This window comes from Trichechus manatus, unplaced genomic scaffold (assembly GCF_000243295.1).
Source record: "Trichechus manatus latirostris isolate Lorelei unplaced genomic scaffold, TriManLat1.0 scaffold00029, whole genome shotgun sequence".
NCBI classification, from domain to species: Eukaryota; Metazoa; Chordata; class Mammalia; order Sirenia; family Trichechidae; genus Trichechus; species Trichechus manatus.
Window position 1 is genome coordinate 13,087,053 of NW_004443965.1, and position 8,452 is coordinate 13,095,504.

Here is an 8,452-nt window from a genome sequence, read left to right on the forward strand (position 1 = left end):
GGGAGCGGATAAAAAAAGCCGGAAGGGTTTGAAAAAGGAGAAGCGACACCTGAGGAAAGCTCGCCGGTTTCAGTGGACTACAGGGCCCCGCTCAGGGTCCAGGCCCAGGAAGCCGCGGCGGGGCCTAAGGAACGATTGGCCCCCAGTCGAAAAAAAACGAGGAAAGCGTTCACCCGACCAAAAGTCGAGACCCACCTCCTCCCACGATGCTGCGACCTTCCCAAGCGAAGGCCAGTGCTCTCAAGGCCCGAGCCAGTGCGAAGAGTCCCCCCGGGGAGACCAAACCCTCTGCAGCCGCCATCGCTGCTGCTCGGAAGCAGGCACTTCTAGCGGCCAACGAGGAAGATGACGGAGAGATCCGAAAGCTGGAGCGTTGCCTCGCCTTGAACAAGCGTAAAAAGAAAGGTAACAGTAGCTCTAGCTCTGTGCCGCTTAGCTTTGCACGCGATGGTCTAGACTGTATCCTGGGAGCCCTGGAGTCTGGGAAGAATAGTGGCTTGTATGAAAGCAGTAGTGAGGAGGAGGATGCTGGGCAAACACTCCCAGAAAGTGATTCGAAGAGCAACACGGAAGACAGTGAAGAAGAGGAGGATGTAGAAGAAGAAGAGGAAGAGGAGGAAGAGGGAGCGCAGGGCCAGGAGGAGGAGAATGTAGAAGAGGAGAGGGAAGCAGCAGCAGACAGGGGAACGCAGGAGAAAAGGGGGAAAAGGAAAAAAAGGTCCGTTTTGCAAATGAAAAAAGTGAAAGTTCTTCAGAGAATGGTGACACAGCAGATCAGAGCCTTTGTAAAAGTGGTGAGAAGTATACTCTACCTCACATGAGGTGAGCTGAGGAACCGTGGATACTCAAAAAAAGGAGGAATTAGAACGGTTAAAGAAACAAGTAAAAGGCCTAATTAACAGGTTGAGTGAACCAAACATGGCCTCTGTAAATGGACAGCTGGAGGAACTGTACATGGCTAACAGCAGGAAAGATATGCATGACACTTTAACTGGTGTTCTCATGAGTGTGTGTGACTGAGGCGGTCATGTCCACCTGGCTGATGATGGAGTGTGTTCTTTTAGTTAGCATTCTTCATCACACAGTAGGAATTGAGGTCGGTGCTCACTTTTTGGAGGCTGTGGTGAGGAAGTTTGATGATGTATATAAAAATGGAAGTGAAGGGAAGGAATGTGATAATCTGTTTTCCATTCTTGCCCATGTATATAACTTTCACGTGGTACGGCCTTTCCTCATCTTTGATATCTTGAAAAAACTTACTGGAACTTTCACAGAAAAAGACATTGAGTTGATCCTGTTAATGCTGAAAAATGTGGGCTTTTCCCTGAGAAAAGATGATGCTTTATCACTGAAAGAACTGATCACTGAAGCCCAGAAGAAAGCCAGTGGAGCAGGCAGCAAGTTTCAGATCAGACCAGGATTCGGTTCATGCTAGAGACTATGTCAGCTTTGAAGAGTAACGACATGCATAAAATTCCAGGCTATGATCCAGAGCCTGTAGAGAAACTGAGGAAATTACAAAGAGCTTTGGTGCGCAGCATTGGCTCAGGTACAGAAACTCGGCTTCAAGGGTCCTGGGAGAGTGTCTTGAATGCAGAGCAGGTTGGTCATTGGTGGATTATAGAGTCATTCTGGAGCAGAGTCCCAGTGATTAACAGCAGTGATGAGATGTAGCAGAAGCAACTTGTAGGGACAGTTAGTTCAAAGATACTAGACCTTGCCTGCAAGCAGAGAATGAACACTGACATCTAGAGAAACATATTCTGTACAATAATGATCACTGAAGACTTTCTGGATGCATTTGAAAAGCTTCTAAAACTTGGATTTAAGGATCGGCAGGAGAGAGAAATAGTTCATGTTCTCATGGATTGCTGCCTTCAAGAGAAAACATATCCTTTTTATGTGTTTTTGGCTAGCAAGTTTTTTGACTATGGAAGGAAATTTTTGATGACTTTCTAATTCAGCGTATGGAACAAATTTCAGGATTTAGAAAATTTGCCAGCTTCTAATTTCTCTAATTTGTCTCATCTTGTGGCCCACTTGTTGAGGACAAAATCACTTCCACTTTCCGTTTTAAAGGTAATTGAATTCAGTGAATCGGACAAACCTAGAGTCCACTTTGTACGGAAAGTGTTATTATACATGGTGTTAATGGAAACAGAAGTTGAAGACCTTGGCTTAATTTCTGCAAGAGTATCTGACAACCCAAAGCTGGGGATATTATGGGAAGGTTTGAAGCTTTTTATTAGCCACTTCACTAAAGAATGTACATGTCCACACAAGTGCCGAGGAAGCCAGCCTGCTGAGAGAACGAGCTGACTTGCAACAAAGTCCTTACAGGGAAAGTCTTGCCTAAGAATGTAGTCTGGGGAAGGGAGTGGAAGGTGATGGTTGTTTGACTGTCAAATGGCTTTTTTGCACCCCAAAGGCCTGTCATTCTGCTTTCTGTATATAAAAGCTTAGTAGAGCTATATCATGATCTGTTGAATTTTAAAATATTATACTTTATGATAATTTTTTATCCAAAAAAAAAAAAATATCACTACTAATAGATCAGGTATTGATGAAAGACGAGGCTCTGGGTGACTGCATGGATGACACCTTTCTACAATTTTGTCATAATGAGAAGTATAGGGAGGCTGGTTGGTTGGCCCTACTTTCACTAGACAAACTGGTGAAAGAGATGAGCTCAGGGCTTCAGAGTCAAAACTCAAGCACCGCATAAACGACCTCAAAGTTTCCACTTGTGCTTTGAAAGAAAGTCTTATTTCTTGTAGTAACAGAGCTGATACTGCCAAAAATCAAACCCAGAGTCGTCTTATAACAGTGGCTGAATTATGCCAACGCAACTGGTAATCTTGAGAGGTGTCGGAAGTAAAAGTGAGGGCACTGATTTGGTTGAATTGGGATCCTGAAACCTGGGACAGGGACATATGGGCAGATAATCAAGAAGCTGAAGACACTTAGCCACTAAACTCCATTGAATCACTCAGCCAACAGAACCGTTAGCCCCTTCACCCCCATCTAATGAGACTAACCCAGCTGCATCTAAAGCGCCTTTGTCTGAGTCACTGCCTGGGACACTACCTGAGGCAGATGCTTTAAAAGACACTGCTGAATGTTCTCAAAACATTTCCACATTGATTTTGGCTTCTAGACCTATAACTAGACTTAAGTCCCAGCAAGCCCCAAAAGGTGAAGTACAAAGTGTAACCCAGGAGGAGGTACGCTACACTCCAAAAGAACTGCTTGATTTTTCTAATATATACAGAAACCTGGGGAATATGTGTGGGAATGGCTATTACAGGTGTGGGACAATGGTGCAAGGAACATACAGACGGATAAGTTTGAGTTTATTGACATGCGCTCACTAACCACTGATTTCTTCATTCAACGTTTCAGCTCGAGAAGTTAGGAAAGGATCTAACAGTTTATTTGGTTGGGTTGCTGAAGCATAGATTACGTGGTGGCCTACACTAAATCAAGTTGAAATACCAGACCTGCCTTGGTATACTGTAAAAGAAGGTATCCAAAGGCTTAGGAAAATTGGCAACCTAGGGTGGATTTATCAGGTTAGACCCACAGACCTACATATGGAGTGCCCAGAGGATGCACCTTTTGCTACGACGGTGAGGAAAAAATTTGTGAAGGAAGCCCCAGCATCCTTGAAGACTGCTGTGATTGCTATTTTATGTAAGTCAGATTTGACAGTGGGAACTGCCCTAACTGAATGAAAACACCTAACAACAGCGGGGCTGACTGGAGCCCATAGTGGTAGGGGCCAAGTGGTGGCACTCAATTGACAAAGACAAGGTAGGGGTGGTTACCATAATGGACAGCAGAGTCAAAGCAGTAATCAGAATAGTCTGACTAGTATGGACTTATGGCATTGGCTACTTAGTCATGGTGTCCCTAGGAGTGAAACAGACAGGAAATTTACTATTTACAGGATCTGTACAAGAGTATGAATTCTAGGTCAAGTGCACAGCAGTCTAACTCAAATCACCAGAACAGAGAGTCGTGGCCCCTCAATCAATTCCCAGACTTGAGCGAGTTTACAGATCCACAACCCCTTGATTGAAGGGGAGGCCAGGTCCCCTTGAGGAGGGACTCCAATACATGGCCAAAAATTTATACTGTTACTTTCGCTCAGCCTTCCCCAAACGGATCTATGGCCTTTTACGAGAGTAAGTGTTCAGTGGGGAAAAGGAAATAATCAGACTTTTTGGGGATTAATGGATACTGGCTCTGAACGGACACTAATTCCAGGAGACCCAAAACGTCACTGTGGCCCACCAGTCAGACTGGGGGCATATGGAGGTCAGGTTATTAATGGAGTCTTAGCTCGTCAGTCTCACAGTAGGTCCAGTGAGTCCCCAAACCCATCCTGTAGTGATTTCCCCAGTTCCAGAAGGCATAATTGGAATATACTCAGCAACTGGCAGAACCCCCACAATGGATCCCTAACAAATGGAGTAAGGGCTATTATGGTAGGAAAAGCCAAGTGGAAGCCATTAGAACTGCCCCTGCCTAGGAAAATAGTAAACCAAAAGCATTACTGCATTCCTGGAGGGATTGCAGAGATTACTGCCACCAACAAGGACTTGAAGGATGCTGGGGTGGTGATTCCCACCACATCCCCATTCAATTCACCTATATGGCCTGTGCAAAAAACAGATGGATCTTGGAGAATGACAGTGGATTATCAAAAACTTAACCAGGTGGTGACTCTAATTGCAGCCGCTGTTCCAGATGTAGTCTCACTGCTTGAGCAAATTAATACATCTCCTGGTACCTGGTATGCAGCTATTGATCTGGCTAATGCCTTTTTCCCCATACCTGTTTTGAAGGACCATCAGAAGCAGTTTGTCTCTAGCTGGTAAGGCCAGCAATATGCCTTCAGTTGCCTACTCCAGGGCTACATCACTTCTCCAGCCCTATGTCATAATTTAGTCCCCAGAGACTTTCATCGCCTTTTCCTTCTACAAGATGTCACACTGATCCATTACATTGATGACATTATGCTGATTTGACCTAGTAAGGAAGAAGTGTCAATGACTCTGGACTTATTGGTAAAATATTTGCATGCTAGAGGATAGGAAATTAATCCCACAAAAATTTAGGCAACTTCCTCCTCAGTGAAATTTCTAGGGGTCCACTGGTGTGGGGCATGTTAAGATATTCCTTCTAAAATGAAGGAAAAGTGATTGCATCTGGCTCCTCCCACAACTAAAAAGGAGGCACAACGCCTAGTGGGCCTCTTTGGATTTTGGAAGTAGCATATTCCTCATTTGGGTGTACTACTCTGGCCTATTTATCAAGTGACTCGAAAAGCTGCTAGTTGAGCAGGGCCCAGAACAAGAGAAGTATCTGCAACAGGTTCAGGCTGCTGTGCAAGCTGCTCTGCCACTTGGGCCATATGATCTGGCTGATCCAATGGTGTTTCAAGTGTCAGTGGCAGATAGAGACGCCGTTTGGAGTTTTTGGCAGGTTCCTACTGGTAACAGCGCAGATCCTTAGGATTTTGGAGCAAAGCCCTGCCATCCACTGCAGATAACTACTCTCCTTTTGAGAAATGGCTTTTGGTTTGTTACCGGGCCTTAGTAGAGACTGAACGCTTAACCATGGGACACCAAGTCACCATGCGGCCTGAGCTATCCATCATGAACTGGGTGTTGTCTGACCCATACAGTCATAAAGTTGGACGTGCACAGCAGCACTCCATCATTAAACGGAAGTGGTATACATGAGATCGGGCTGGAGAAGAACCTGAAGGCACAAGTAAGTTGCATGAGGAAGTGGCCCAAATGCCCATGGTTCTCCACTCCTGTCACATTACCTTCCATCTCCCAGTCTGCACCAATGGCTTCATGGGGAGCCCCTTATGATCAGTTGACTGAAGAGAAAACTCATGCCTGGTTTACAGATAGTTCTGCGTGATATGCAGGCACCACTCGTAAGTGGACAGTGGCAGCAGTACAGCTCCTTTAAGAGACCTCCCTGAAGAACAGTGGTGAAAGGAAATCCTCCCAATGGACAGAACTTCGAGCAGTGCACCTGGTTGTTCACTTTGCTTGGAAGGAGAAATGGCCAGGTGTGCAACTGTATACTGATTCATGGGCTGTGGTCAGGGGCTTGGAAGGAACATGATTGGAAAATTGGAGACAAGAATTTATGGGGAAGAGGTATGTGGACAGACCTCTCTAAATGGGCCAAAGAAGTGAAGATATTTGTGTCTCATGTAAATGCTCATGTCATGGATTGAATTGTGTCCCCCAAAAATATCTGTCAACTTGGCTGGGTCATGATTCGCAGTACTTTATGATTGTGTAATCTGATGTGATTTCCTTACGTGTTGCAAATTCTATCACTATGATGAGGTTATACTAATGAGGTTTACAAGATTAGATAGTGTCTTAATCCAATCTCTTTTGAGATATAAAAGAGAGAGCTGAGCAGAGACACATGGGAACTTTGTACCACCTAGAAAGCAGTGCCGGGAGCAGAAAGCGTCCTTTGGACCTGAGGTTCCTGCACAGAGAAGCTCCCAGACCAAGGGAAGACTGATGCATCACAAGTACCTTTCTCCAGAGCCGAGAGAGAGACACAGCTTTCTCCTGGAGCTGATGCCCTGAATTTGGACTTGTAGCCTACTGGACTGTGAGAGAATAAACTTCTCTTTGTAAAGCCATCCACTTGTGGTATTTCTGTTATAGCAGTACTAGATAACTAAGACAGCTCACCAGAGGGTGACCTCAGCAGAGGACGATTTTAACAATCAAGTGGATAGGATGACGTGTTCCATGGAAACCACTCATCATCTTTCCCAGCTACTCCTGTCATTGCTCAATGAGCTCATGAACAAAGTGGCCATGGTGGCAGGGATGGATGTTATGCATGGGCCCAGCAACATGGACTTTGACTCACCAAGGCCGACTTGGCTACAGCCACTGCTGAGTGCCCAATCTGCCAGCAGCAGAGATCAACAGTGAGTTTCTGATATGGCACCATCCCTTGAGGTGACCAGCCAGTAACCTGGTGGCAAGCTGATTACATTGGACCACTTCCATCACAGAAAGGGCAGCGTTTTGTTCTTACTGGAATAGACACTTACATTGGATTTGGATTTGCCCTCCCTGCATGCAATGCTTCTGCCAAAACTACCATCTGTGGACTTACAGAATGCCTTATCTACCATCATGGTATCCCATACAACACTGCTTTGGATCAAGGGGCTTACTTCACAGCAAATGAAGTGTGGCAGTGGGCCCATGTTTATAGAATTCACTGGTCTTAGCATATTCCCCATCATCCTGAAGCAGCTGGCTTGACAGAACAATGGAATGGCCTCCTAAAGACACAATTATGGCACCAGGTAGGTGGCAATATCTTGCAGGGTTGGGGCAATGTTCTCTAGGAGGCTGTATATGCTCAAACCAGTGTCCAAAATATGGTGTTTTCCAGTCAGGATTCATGGGTCTAGCAATCAAGAAGTAGAAATGGGAGTGGCACCACTCACTATTAGCCCTAGTGACCCACTCACAAGATTTTTTGCTTCCAGACCCCAAGACCTTATGCTTTACAGGTCCGGAGGTCTTAGTTCCAAAGGGAGGAATGTTCCCACCTGGAGACACATCACTGATTCCACTGAAATGGAAGCTAAGAATGCCACCTGGACACTTTGGGCTTCTTATGCCTCTGGATCAACAGGCAAAGAAGGGAGTTACCATACTGGCTGGTGTGACTGATCCTGATTACCAAGAGGAAATCAGATTGGTATTACATAATGGAGGTAAAGAAGAGTATGTCTGGAATGCAGAAGATCCCTTAGGACGTCTCTTAGTACTACCATGCCCTGTGATTAAAGTCAATGGAAAACTACAGCAACCCAATTCCAACATGACTGTTAATGGCCCAGACCCTTCAGGAATGAAGGTTTGGGTCACCCCATCAGGCAAAGAACCATGACCAGCTGAGGTGCTTGCTGAGGGCAAAGGGAATACAGAATGGTTGGTGGAAGAAGGTAGTTGTAAATACCAATTATGGCCATGTGACCAGTTGCAGAAACGAGGACTGTAATTGTTATGAGTATTTCTGTTTTGTATGTGTGCATCAAATATTTTTGTTTTCTTCACTTACAAAATATAAGATGTAAATGAGGTTAGTGTGTTTTTGGTTACATACGTGTTAGTTGTATCATGTTAGGCACAAATACGACTTTGTAATTGTCTTTATTCAGAGATTATGTATGGTTTGGGGAATGTGTACAGGTGCCAAGTTGACAAGGGGTGGACTGTGATGGTTAGGTTGTGTGTCAACTTGGCTGGGCCATGATACTCAGTGTTTTGGCAGTTGTGTAACGTTGTGATCACTTCCCTGTTGAAATCTGATACGTGATGACCCCCATGATGGAATCTGCTGAATGGTACTGGTGGGAGCCAGGCCTCCTCCG

General features: G+C 45.2%; 1 pseudogene; it reads left to right on the plus strand.

Annotated features, from left to right (window-relative positions):
* The window catches only part of LOC101346472 (nucleolar MIF4G domain-containing protein 1-like), a 2,810-nt pseudogene extending 304 nt beyond the window's left edge, over positions 1 to 2,506 (plus strand).
* The last annotated feature ends 5,946 nt before the right edge of the window (positions 2,507 to 8,452 follow it).